Source organism: Myzus persicae, unplaced genomic scaffold (genome assembly GCF_001856785.1).
Source record: "Myzus persicae strain clone G006 unplaced genomic scaffold, MPER_G0061.0, whole genome shotgun sequence".
Lineage (NCBI taxonomy): Eukaryota > Metazoa > Arthropoda > Insecta > Hemiptera > Aphididae > Myzus > Myzus persicae.
This window is the reverse complement of record NW_019103651.1, coordinates 146706-161161: the sequence shown is the minus strand read 5'-3', so window position 1 is coordinate 161161 and position 14456 is coordinate 146706. Positions and strand designations below refer to the sequence as shown.

Sequence of the window (14456 nt, the reverse complement as noted above, 5' to 3'; positions counted from 1 at the left end):
GAGTTTGAGGCAGAAAAATCGGGCAGGTATGAATATGTATTTACTATTAGGTATTTGTTATTATTTTATACGACTATGGCTGTATATGGCTATTAATATCTGTATTGCAGTGTCTCTTCTACTGTATTATTACATTTTGTTGTCTGTCTAATGCATACATAGTTAAACGAATATTTATTGAACGAAATTAATTTCGTATTAATCATAATATTATGTATAAAATACAAATGTAACTAATATAATATATTATATATTATGAATATCAAACAATTTATGTTTAATTTCTAAGTATATGTAACGTACATTTAACCATTTATACTTGATGATAAATTTAATTATATAGTTTATTCATTATTAGTTATTATAATTAACAACGAATTAAACAGTTTAAGTTTTTTTATAAGAAAATAAATAGAAACAATTAAGAATATTAGACATTATTTAAGATAAATGTAATTAAAAATGGAACATTGGTAATATTATTTTGTATTATAGTAATAATTATATTTTAAAAATAAGTCATTCAGATTTAAAGCATTAAAAAAAAATTATCATATTAACTTACTGTAAATATAATAATATTATGGGTAGGTAGGATATAATTTGATTTAATTAAACGGAGTGCTTTAATTATAATTGAATTGTCTATACGAAAATGTACACGTAGACGATTCACTGTCACAACCGTAAATGTCGATTATCACAATACTAATATTGTGATATTATAATAATTACTAGAAGTATGGCATTATGTCTGTTTTATATTGAAATAATACGTAAATAAAGTAGCTCACATAAATTGCAATAAAAATATTGTGTTATCGTTAGAAGGGCTATAAAACTCAAGAAAGCTATTTGGAGGAATGACAAAAACAGGAAAACAAAATGTATGAAAATAATACTTGGGAACAATAATTTGTAGGAAAATAAAAACCAGGAAAATATTACATGGGAAAAACTTTCCCGGGAAATTAGTTCGTAGGAATTTAAAACATAGAAAAATAAAAAAAGGGTAAAATAATTTATATGAATTCAAAAATCACGAAAATATTTATACTAGAAAATAATACATGGGAATTTCAATGTCGGGAAAATATTTTATATAGGAAAGTAATATTCAGGAGTACAGTGATGCAAGAGTACTATATAGGCAATTTCTTGAAGCCTATATTATATTTTGTGCTACGCGATTAGATGTATTTATTATTATCTATCATACTATCATGTATATGTATAATTTATTATATTATTTTAGTTCATATTTAATATAAACTAATATACCTTTATATATTGAAATATTGCAATGAGCCAATATCAAAGCAAAGGTGACAATGGGGCGACCCTTCTATTCGTTTACAACTTAGTAAGATTGTTAGTAAGTTGTATACATATTTGCTTGTAAGTTATTTAAGTGGCTTTTAAAGTGGTATTCATCAATAAGTTCAAGTCTTAATACTCGTTTTTAAAATGGATCCAATAGTTTATGAAGATTATCGTGGTGAATATAATGGAGGTGTAAAAAAGGTTGTTCGGTTAATTGTACTAACTTACTTATTAGATTATTACTTATTTAATATTTGAAATGTAATATTATTAAAATTTTAGTTTTGACTATTGAATATATTTGATAAATAAATCAATACATAATGTGTCTAGGTACTTAGGAACTTTTATAATTTTTTAAGTCAATAACGATACACGAATCTGTTTTTACACCATATTTAAAATTTTTCAACCCACAGACCAATAATTATAATAATTAAATTATACTACAATAGGTGCAATATTAATAATTTTCAGCATATGTTATTTGCATACATATATTGATTTAAGAAATGAATATTTTATTGATATAATTACATTCAAATCTGCACACTATATATACACAAAAACATTTAATGTGTTTTTATTATGCAACAAACTGAACCTAAAAATAATTTGTATTGGGTGCTTTTAAAACTATGTATGTACCTACTATTTACTATTGTATAATATAGGTAGGTACCTGTTATACAACATTTAAGAAGGGAAGTATAGATAACTTATATAATTCAATGTTAGGTTATAAATATTGATTGTAAATGAAACATTGTGTTGTATTATGAATTTGAAAATTAAAATTGTTAATTATTGTTTATTATTTGATTATGTTCTTAGCCATTTGGTACGATTTTATTAATTTTGTAAAGGTACTGCAAAACATTCATCTGGTGGAGCTATAAAAGCCCAAATAATGCATACACATGATGTGAACATCATAGAAAATGAGATCGATGATCTAAAAATCTAAAATAAAAGATCTACCTTAATATAACGATCTGTCAATGAAACAACCAAATTGAGAATAATATACGATGAAAATTCAATTAGGTCAAAAAAAATCATTTATTTTAGTTCAAAAACGTAATTCAAGTGAAAAGTAAAAATAATTTGTCTAATGTCAAGACTTGTGGTTTTTTCAATAAAACTATAAAAATGAATGCTTAAATTATAAATACAAGTACTTATACAATGTTTGAATGCAAATGTTGAATTGACAATATATTATAGGTATTATGTTATGTTTCATAGCATTAACTATTCAGCGGTAAATACAACATTTAAAACACGTTCAAAGTTTCAAATGTTACATTACTTCAAATTAGGTAAAATGCTTAATTAATCACAACGTTTTAATTGTTAATAACTCTAAACACATAAATTGAATAACGTTTAAAATTTAAATTCTTTATAACGTTAAACAGTCTATCGATCATAACGTTTAATATTCCTATAACCGTAAACGGTTTTATTTGTTTTTGATTTAAACCCTGTGTTTATAGTTGGGAATTATTAATGTTGTATTATGTTCGACTAATAATATTTTGTTTTTCATTTTTGTTACTTAAATTATTAATAGTTGAGAATTTTCTAAATGTTAGTATATCTTCAAATCGGGTAACTACTGCCACCAGAGTTGGCTCAAAATGGGAAAACCCCTTATAAAAATTTAAATTTCTCGAATCCCTCAAAAAAGTAAAAAACAAATAAGGTAACAACAATGATGGTAACAAAAGTAATTACAATAATAAAAAATATAAGTTACCTGCACAATACCACGACAGGCATCTCGTTATGGCCGAATCGCTTAAACATCGTCAAGAGACATGGTCAAAACCGCAGCGGGCTTTTCAACGATACAGCTTATGGTACGTTTTGGATGATATTACACATCCATTATAATTTGTATATTTTCAAACGACCACCACCACCTGCACCACTCCGCGATAACGTGTCGACGGTGATTAGAGGCAAAGACCGTTGCGAGTTTGTTTGGAAAATCGATATTTTTTCGAAATATTTTATTATTATAATGGATCGTGTGGCTTGCCCGTTTCTCTCCGGCACCGGCCGTTTTGATACAGCAATGACGAATCAAATTTATTCGGGTTTAAATATCATATAATAATATTGTGTATATATACCGCGGAGAGGCCTGAAAGTCGCTGGAAAAATTCGGTCAAAGTAACGGTGGTGGCCGGCGTAAAATAATAATATACGACTGTCGTCGTCCCGGGAGAGCGTTTGGCCGTGGTCGACGAGAGCGTGATGGTTTTACTGGAAATTTTTTCACCCGACGAAAATCCGCCGAAACGAAACCGTCCGTCGCGCGGTGTCGTGGTCTCGCGGTCGTACCACGTCGTGCTGCGTCCGGTGTGCGTGCGCGTATGGCCCCGTAAATCGTGTGTTGCGACCGGCGGCGGCGGTGTAGATTCGCGTTTCCCTAACCCGCGGTATTACGGTGTGTCCGCTGCCGCCTCACCCCGCGCAGGGTCCACCGCCACCCACCGCCGACCGACGGCACCCGCCACCCTTCGTCACCCACCGATGTGTATTTATTAATATATATATATATATACGTGTAGCGACGGCGGCTAGAGAGCGTTACGGTGCGTCGAAGCTCGCGCGCGCGTGTATGTGCGCGCGCGCGCGCGCGAGCGCTCGTCTGCAAACAGAGAGCGCCGAAAAATCGCCGGCACCGGAGTGTCATTTGCGCGTCGTCGTCGCGCTCACGGTGTATATCGGAAATGCACGCCGCGCGCGCCGCCGGCTGCACCCGGACTCCGTGTAGCGCGTGCGCGAGTCGTCCGACCGTTTTTCACCGTCGCCAGACGGAAACGCTATTCTCTAGCTGTACATTTTCTCTTCACGCCGCCGCCACCTCTTCCTGCTCCTCCTCCTCTTGATCCTGCACACCGAACGTTCTCCGGAGGCAAGCCTTTTATCCCCGCGCTATATTGGTCTCTTCGCGCCAGTCACCCTTTGCAATACAAACCGTTTCGTCACACACACACACACACACACACACACACACATTAATGAACACGCTAAGTTATTGAGTTGCAATATAATTCTGACCAGTGACCTCCTTTAATTATTTTTTTCAATCCAGCACACACTTGCACATAATATTAAACATATAACCTCTTTAAATCACATATCGACTGGAGTGTAAAAGTATATAAGACTATAAGAGTATATACGTACGTATTGTTGATTTTACGTACACGGTAAATAATATTGTGTATTATGTTACTATTTTGATGGTATGATATTTAAACCTTCGGACTTGGAATACCGTTGATAACTTTTACTTCAATGACGATTGTGAATCTAAACTTCGGCGTTAGTTTGAATTTTGAATAACTGTTATCATTAAAAATCACAATTATGTAGTTCACGTGTTATATGTATATTTTATTTAGTAATAATCTTCATATTTAAAAAAAAGTGTGCAAGTGATTACCGCTGTGCTGTGCAGTAGTGGTTGTATCTAATCTAATGGATGTGTTATATTTGAATTCAATTATTAATCGTTGAATACGAAAAACGGTTCTGAGCTGAGACGTTTTGCGTCGTTATAGCATGCTCGTAAATAATCAAATTTAATAGTTAAAAAAATAAATGCTTAAAAATCGAAAATATCTTTTCGCTATCGATAGAGTAATGGTGAAATTTTTTTTTGATATTAGAAAAAAATCTCGGGAATCTTCTATTCCAATTTCTAATATTAGCTGGCTAAAAGAAAAACTTTTATGAATTTTTTAATGAAAAATAATTTACAACATTTGAAAATTTTTTCTAGCTATTAATAGCTCAAAAAGAGTCAAAATATTTCAAAAATGTGTCCAGGCATGGAAAATGCTATTATAAATATTTGATGAACATTTCAAGTGTGTACGGTTATTAGTCTTTCAGTTTCACCAAAATCGAATTTTCCAAAAATTGGTTTTGCTTAAAAATTACCATATTAAATTAATTTTAATATATTTTGTTTTATACTACAAGTGCAGAATCCATGTAAGTCTTATAGAATGCCTATGCCTTCTATAAAATACCAACAATAATTAATAGGAAATGTATACAATTTGTATAATAATTATATAGAATAACGATTAACTAAAATAGTTTAACTCAATAGTTGAAAATGTATAAAATTAAACATCACAGTTGGTCAGATAAAAAACATTAACCCTCAGAGTTTTGTGTTACGGTTCGAGTTCCAGTACCCTATGTAATCAAAATTCACGGAGACTATCGAAATGTTTTAGATGTTGTTTTATAGCTAAGACATAAAATAAAACATGGTTATTAAGACATTATTTTATTTTTTATGACAATAATAATATTATTTCGGCTGATGGGTATTATCGTTTAGGAATTAGGGCAAGGCTTTTAAAACTCTATACTGAAGCCTCAAGGACTAAATTCACAAAATGGGAAACAAATTTATTAACAATTGACGAAGTCCCAATGGAAAATATATTTGCTTTATGGATAATAGCGACCCAACAGTCCACGGACACTGCGCAAACTTTTGTGAAATGGACATGCACGTCAAAATGTCAAACCAAAAATTGTTTTTGTGTAAAATATAATATTTTATAGAGTTCAAAATGTCATGCACTAACTGCATGCTGTAATGAATAAATATATAATTAAATAATGTAAATGTTTAAAAATACATTAAAATAATAAGCAAATTATTTTGATTTAATACTATTAAAAAACTTTATACTTTACCTAACATTGACTATGCCATAGAAATGCTAAGAATTGTATATATTGCTTAGGAATAATTAAAAATAATATTTAAACTCAATGCATTACCAAATAGTACAAGGGATTCTATAGAATGTCAATATTCAACACTTTGCCGATAACAATTTACATATGTAAATATAATATAATATAATATAATAATAGTGTATTGGATAAACAACTGTTTGGTCAAAAAAATAAAATAGAAGAAATGTTTACAATGAAATCCGATTAAAGAGAGGTGTCGAAAAAGAAATAAGCTAAATGAATTTAACATCTGCGTTATTATAATAATATGGGGGACGTGCCATATTGTTATTGGAAATCGGACGAGCGTGTGCAACCATGGCAACAATAATAATAATATATTATACTGTTTTGTACCTACCCATATTATTATTATAGTATATACAAACAAAACAAGAAGTCTAATCTCAAACAACAATAATAATTGTTTTGCAAAAACACAAAATGTATTTTCCGATAACATTCGTGGATAATGTATAATATGAATGTGAAATAATATTTTACATTTTCACATCGTTGCAAACGTTACAAAACAAGAACTGTTCTGGAAAAAAATTTAAATAGGACGATACTGATAATATTGTTATGATCTTAAAATAAATTTATAGATTTATGAATGTTCTACAGTAAAATAATGGTTAAAAATAAAAATATGAAGAAGGAGGACTAAGCTCTCCTAAAATATGTACAATTATACCCCCCCTCCCCACGAAAAAGCTTGCTGTACTGACTATGATTGAATATGGTCATTTTTAAGTATTTTTGTATTAGGTAACATTATTTATATTCTAATAACAACAAAAATAAGTTGTTCAATTGACTATATGAAAATCGTTTCATAACGTTGCGCACATTATTAAATGAAAAATTGAAAACATTAATAACATTGCAACTAGCCACTAGGGTTTCTTGATTTTGTACAAATATTTTTATATTATATTAGGGATAAGTCAGTATGCACAGAGAGGCTAAATCGTAGTTAAAGTATTATACACTAAGTTACTCTTAAAAGTTAAAACGATATAACATAATATTATATGATAATTAATACCAAAAAGGATAATGAATTATTTATTCACCTAACCCTAAGTTTGACTTTACGATTGAAGTTTTTATTATTAATTTACTATGTTGTTTACCTAAATGTATATTTATAAATTATTAAAACTAAGTGCATCAGTGATTTTACGTTTATATATATTTTTTTTTCATTTCATTTATATCCAATTTTTTTGTAAGCAAAAAAATAATTAAAAATCAAGTACAAATAATGCTATTTTGATTCTTATTTACCTAAGTGTATAGGTACCTAGTGTATTAACTTTTCAAACACATTTTTTCACCAATGATTAATTTTGGCAAGGATTTAAAATTAAAATATAAAGTAAATAATGCGTTTTTTCATAATTAATAAAGCCATTTAAATTAATTTTTTAAATATAAGTTATATTTTATTCATGTAAATATTGAAACTTATAAACAATAGATTAAAGCCTTAACTTCAGCCCCTCCAAATAAATTGATCAAGTTCCGCTTATGTATTGTTATATATTTGTATTTCTCTATAGCCTTTGGGTGTACAGAGCAGTGGCGTGGCGACAAGATTTTATAGTAGGGGCGAATACATTTTTTTGGTACCCACCCACGTCTCGCAGATTTGTATATCCCCCCCCCCCCCCATAATTTTATTACAAACCTCTAAAAAAGTTATTATTTTTATTTTTATTATTAACCAATTCTAAATAATTATAATAATAATAATAGTAAATAAGAATTCTAGAATAGTATACTGCAGTTGAATGACAAATGTCATAAAGGTAAATTAATATATTATTTACCCTTAGATATCACCCACTAACATAAGCACCCAACCACTCCTGGGTTGTACTAGGGGCGGTTGCCCCAAAAAATCTACTTCGCCACGCCACTGGTACAGAGTGTCTTGTGTCTACCTTTATTATAAATTATAGTTGATTTTATTTTATCCTAAACTTTCTAATTAGTAATAACATGTGTTCCACTCATCGTAATCTATCATGATGCTAATCAGTAATTTATGAGAGTAGATTTAATATATAATTTATAATATTTGTACAATTAAAAATGTTTTTGACTGGATCTGATGATGAACTTATCAAGTAAATTACATTACAACACAGCAAGCTATCTGGTTCTCAACCATAAATAACTTATCCAAAGGTTCGTTTTTAATTAGTAATAATAAACCATAAAGAGTTATGGTACTAATTGAAAATTTCATTTCTATTTGTATTTCCTACCATGTTAGGTTATATTTTTTTAAAAGTAAGGGCAATTCTTTTTTATGATTTCACTTACAACGCAAGATTTTGCAATTCAATGTAATTATTTAAGCAATATTTTTACTTTAAAACTGCGACATAATCATTTAATGGAAAACTAGATCTACCAAAAATTTCGCAATAAAAAAGCATGAATAATATGTAATAATTATTTACGAAGAAATATTTACTCGCATTCATTTAATAGAAAATTAAGGTATTGACATCGATGATATGTTGAACAATCAACGTCCCAATTAGTATTTATATATCTACATTAAGTAAATGATTTACCTACACTGAAAAAAGTCGTTCGTGATACAAATAAACACTAAGCAGTTCTTGACCATAATCTTTGACATAAAGTTTTTTTTTTTAATATTGTCTATACTATCGTTATAATATAATATTCGCTGTCGTGAAACTCGAGGGTCTTCGAGATTCGCTGAAAGTGGGTAAATTAAACGTACATCTTTAACACTATGTTTTATTTGCCACGATAGAATTTAAACCACAATTATAAAGAAAAAGATTACCTATATTAAGTTCTATATAATTGTTATTTGTAACTAAAACCATTAAATACAAATACACTTTGATAATACTCATAGATTATAATAGTAATTTAATCTGAACCGAATAGCAACCATTACAACATAACATAAATATTTATAATTTTTATATTAATATAAATAAACAATATTGATATATAACCTAATCATGGTTTGTAATCGATTAATAAAATATTTTAGTTCAAAAGTTCTGTTAAAAAATAAGAAATATGAATTTTAAGTGATTACCAATTTCGAAGACAATTTCATAAAAGTTAAGCTGGCTTATGCTTATGTTAGTCACTTGTTGATGATCAGTCGTATTATAATTTATAATTTTATTTAGAGTTTAAATTATGATAAATAGGTAATACAACCGTTATCAGTTTTAGGTTTTTAAACATATTATGTCTTGAACACCTGCAACCCCAGCTATGTCCGTCCGTCCGATAGGTACCAGTAAGTACATAGTTACAATTAACTAGGCACCGATTAAGATATTTAATTACGATCATTGATTTTATATAATCACTTATTGTATAAGAATTTAGTATAGATTCAGACTATCTGAATTATTAAGGTAACCAAATTCTTTTTAAATTGTATTTGGAATTGTAGTTTATTGCTTTGTATTAAAATACGTCTAGAAACCGGAAATTTAGGAAGTTCGCAAAGTGCTGAGTGAGCATTCCTAACTTATTTAGACATATTATATTAATAACCTACGGAATTTAACGGTAAACTAACACTATTGACTATTATAGCATTATTAATAAGACGTCTTGATTTTGCTCTGACCCCCTTGTAATTTGTATTATTATTTCATCTTATATTACGGGACTAAAATCTGAATCGTTCGTCGTTCAATCAAAGAGTTAGCATGCTTAATTTCAAATTATCAACAGAAATAATACTCCAACTCCGGTAATTTAATTTGACGTTGATTTAATACACTTCAATTAAATCAATTCAGATGTCAGCTTATAACTCGTATAAAGTATCCCCAATAAGGAATAAAAACCATTCATCAATCATCATTCATTTATACTGGGAAAACTTTTTTCACTCTTTTCTTTTTAGCAATTCAATTTTGTATTTATTTATTTATATATTCGTATTATTCTAATAATGTAAGATTATCTTTTGCTAAAAATGTTATTACATTTTATGTTTTTAAGGATTTGACAGATTTTATTCCGTTCGGTCTCTAAATTTTAGCACAAAATAATAAATCTGAGTCATTAAAAAAATGAAAAACAGCGTAGAAAAAATATTTTAACAAAGAATGCTCAAAAGAAAACTATGTCTATATAGAGACAAAAAAAAAAAAGGAAACCGATATTAAAATCATAAAAATGTTCGTTAAAAAATATTTTCCCTTGTTAAATAGACAGTAGTCATCGTTTATATAATACACCGGCACAATACGTTACAAATCAAGTGTTCTGTTTCGCTATAAGTATTTTCAAATATACCTAGATTTCTCAGACATTTGTATTGAAATGTTTGTTGTGGAATTGCATGCGTGTATTCTTTGTAATTTGTAGACGAATAAGTACTTTTTAAAATATAACAAACTAACCAAGATACTTGTTTATAGTCCTAAACAAATATAATACAATTTAACCATTTTAATAATAGGAAACGCATAACAATTTTGATCTAAAAATGTTTAACCATAACATCGAGTTTGAGAACATAGGTACCTAATAAATATGCTTAACTTGAACAAATAATATTAATGCCGTTTATTTTAACATTACAACAACCAATTAGATAGCTAATTACTATTCAAAATAATTTTGATTTCTGTGATACTGAGTTAGAATTTTATGATTTGTATTAAAACTAAAATGAAGATATCTATATAAAAATCCAAGAACATATTTACTTGTTTATTGCCGACCTCACGAGTACGTTTTTGTTGTAAGTTTACTTAATAATATTATATAAATTTGTTTATCAGTGTGCTTCACCCAATGCAATATGTTTTATCATAGACGAAAGACCATAGTTGTTAAAACATTTTGAGTTCACACTAATTTTTGTAATACTACTTTTATTAAAAATTGAGAACAACTAAAATAGACATACTGAATATTATTATACAACAACAATTTATCTTTTTAATATTTAATAAAAAAAATTACATTTTGGAATGTAAACGGACTTATTTTGAATAGTGCAAATTCCATATTCTTAATATCGCCCAATGTAAATCCTTCTTCGTTTTATTCTGGTAAGTTTTTACATCATTTTATAGCTAAATTTGTTTGAATATTTCCACCTATCTTCAGTTTGTGTTTGCAGTATTTGTTTATAGATGCTAACAAAAAAATCACGTTTTTCATGATTTAATTTTAATTTTAATTTGTAATAAAGGTAGTTTTAAACACAGATGATGTTAACATTTTTTTTTGTCCTCTATTCATTTTTATATTTATAAATATATGATGCAAAAAGCTTATTTTAATGAGTTTACTTTAATTATGTAGATACTCACTGTGGTACTCTCTATATGGCGCTAAAATAATGCTATTTTTACATTTTTTTTTATATTCTGTTGAAGCATACTATATTAAAACATATATGGCCCTATTCAACCCAGCTATTATGAATAGATTTAAAAGGCAAGATAAACATGTTATTCAATTCACCCCAAAACAATATGAATAGGGTTAGATTATTAAAAAAAATATACGAAAAACGTATTAGGTAGTAGACGAAAAATTACTTTTTAAAACGGAACATGCAATTTTACTCTGGAGTTCGAGAGGAAAAGCACAAAAATGTTGATCTAAAAACCTTTAAACATAACAACGGGTTAGAGAACATGGGTGATAAACACGTTTAACAAATAATTAATAATTTTAATGATTTCAAAAATATAAACTAAAATATTTTAGTTAAAATACAGCAACTAATTCACTTATTTATTGGTTTTTGTAGGTTATAAATACCTATACCCAAACTACGTGGTTAGTATATAATATTAAAATATGCGTATTAGTAGGTAATACATATATTTATATGTAATTATTAAGTGTTGTCTGGCCGTAACGATTTTTCGTGTCGTCCGGAGGTATCGTGAGATTAATTTCATAGCGCCTGAGTTCAATAATTTACCTTTCACCCTAATGTTATATTATGAAAAAAAACCGTAATTTTTTTAACTTGTTTATTATATTGACTATTATATTGTATCTAGTATCTACCTATAGTTTAGGTACATTATTTTCATTATGGCTCATCGGCATAATATGCCATATAATATTAAACAATGTGTGGTGGGACTGTTTTAAAATGTTCAGGAACGTTTTCGGAACGTGTCCAAGTATTTAAATACTTTTGGTTCGATCGGAAATCTTTTGCCCGCTTTCTAAATAAATTGTATTATGAGTGTATGCTAGTCCGAAAAAAAATTATATCATATAAATAATAAGTACTTACAAAAAGTTTCAGGTATTCGTGAATCCTTTATTCTAACTTCATTACATTTTGGTATGTAAAATGACACATGTGACATGCTTTTACTTTATCTTTTCAACACTCTTTCGATACATGTAAAATTCTCCATTTATTTGCCAAGACACCGGAAGTAGATTCAATGTATCTTCTGGCCAGACTTAAACGGTAATCAAATATTCTCAGTAAGATTATGTCCCATATAAGGTCACATTACACGTTTGGATGACCAAAATGCTTCATCTGCTACTAACAAGCACAAACGGAAAATGTATGTTATTAGTTGAATCTATGGGATACGGCGCTGGTATTTGTAGTTGATTTCTCGTCCTTAACTCAAAAAATTAATGTATTTTTAAATACTGATCTGTACCTTAAGCTCCCATGTCAACATAGGTGGTCTTATAATCTGAATCGGCTACCGCCATAAGTACAGTAGAAAAATAACCCTTATCAGTTAAAATTAAGATCCATTGATCCAATATGTGGAAATCTATTAACTCGTATGTTTCCCATCCACTGTGCCAAAACGGTTTGAAAATTTAGTAGATCTTTTTAAACCGTTACTTATAGTTTTCCCAATTTTCATTAGTTGGTTGTGGAAGGCATTCATCTTTTTATATGACCCACACATATTGGCACACTAAATGAAAACAATTTTACTGATTGTGCGTGTGCTTAATCCTGAAGTAGTAATGAAGATCGGTAAATGTTGATCTAAAAGCAAGGTACAATTGAAAGGTTAGGTACAGTGGTTATTAAATTATTCATTAATTTTAAAAGTTATAACTTTAAAAAAAAATTAAGATGTTAGTAGTAAGTTCCTATGGGTATCTATGGACTCAACAAATATTTTTAAAAGGTTATACTTTTTGAGTTTAAAATGTTTTACGACTGGATCAACTTTATATTTTACATGTAGCTCAAAAGGGTCAATAAATTATACCTGTATAAAAAAAAAAAAATATTGATAAGAACAAAAGTTATTTCATTAGTCACGTCTTCCTGTTATATACTGTATAGCAACTTGACGTTCGGGTGGAGTGTCCTCTTCACTGATACATTTGACATTTTTCGGTTATTTTTTCTTTTGTTTTATTTTTATGTAACTTTTTTTTATGAATTTTCGTCAGGTATCATTTTTATTTAAACATTTAATAAACTTGTTTAGATAAGCAAAACCTATATCAATAAATATTTATATTTAAATTTTATAAAATGTTTTTTACGCAGGTTATGTAAAACAACTTTTTTATAATTTTTAAAATATATCTATATAAAATCAATTCACATCTTAAAAATACATTCTATAGTTTAAAAATGTGTTCAGTTTTTAGAATATTTATTTAATTTTTTTTTAGTGGAAATAATCAATAGAAAATGGCAAAATATTCGAAATAATTTTATAAAAACTTAAAAAAAAAATTCCAGCCAAAGCACTTCTACAATGTAATCATACCTTGACAACTTTACCTTCTTGTTAAAAGTGATTGGATGATATACGAATTCAAGTATAAATTGTAGTACAAAGAATGATAAGTGTTAACTTCTGAATGTAGATTATGACTTAGAGGAATCAGAGAATAACTTAGAAGTGGAAACCTAGATCAATGTTACTGCAATAAATACTGATAAACGTAACTTAAATAACAAATAAGCTCGTTTTCCAGAATGCCAAGAATATATTGATAGACAAATTTTGAAAGCCTTAGAAAATCCACCTGACAAAGATGAGGCTATTTTACCTTCTGAGCAAAATGTGTGACGATTATAAAATATATTTTTGCATGAATGTATTAGTGTATTACAATTAATACAATGTATTAACAGACTTGTAAATAACCATCCACAAGTCACGAGCACTTCTAGATCCACTTATAGTTCATCAACACCCTTATATCAGCCTTCTGCATTTTATGATACTTTAAACAATGACCAACAGAATAATTTATTTGTGTGTAGTCAATTGCAGTTTATCCAACCAACTTATCATTTTTATGATAGTCAACCGCCGCGCCGTCTCAGACACCTT

The 14456-nt window shown here is 28.6% G+C and overlaps 1 protein-coding gene across 1 annotated transcript in view; it reads right to left on the bottom strand.

Annotated features, from left to right (window-relative positions):
- Nucleotides 1-3732, bottom strand: part of LOC111034977 (galactosylgalactosylxylosylprotein 3-beta-glucuronosyltransferase P) — a 55601-nt gene extending 51869 nt beyond the window's left edge. Inside the window, exon 1 of the mRNA XM_022316442.1 lies at nt 3086-3732. The gene's annotated coding sequence lies outside the window, so the exon portion shown is untranslated. The remainder of the gene's footprint in view (nt 1-3085) is intronic.
- Between the last annotated feature and the right edge of the window lie 10724 nt (nt 3733-14456).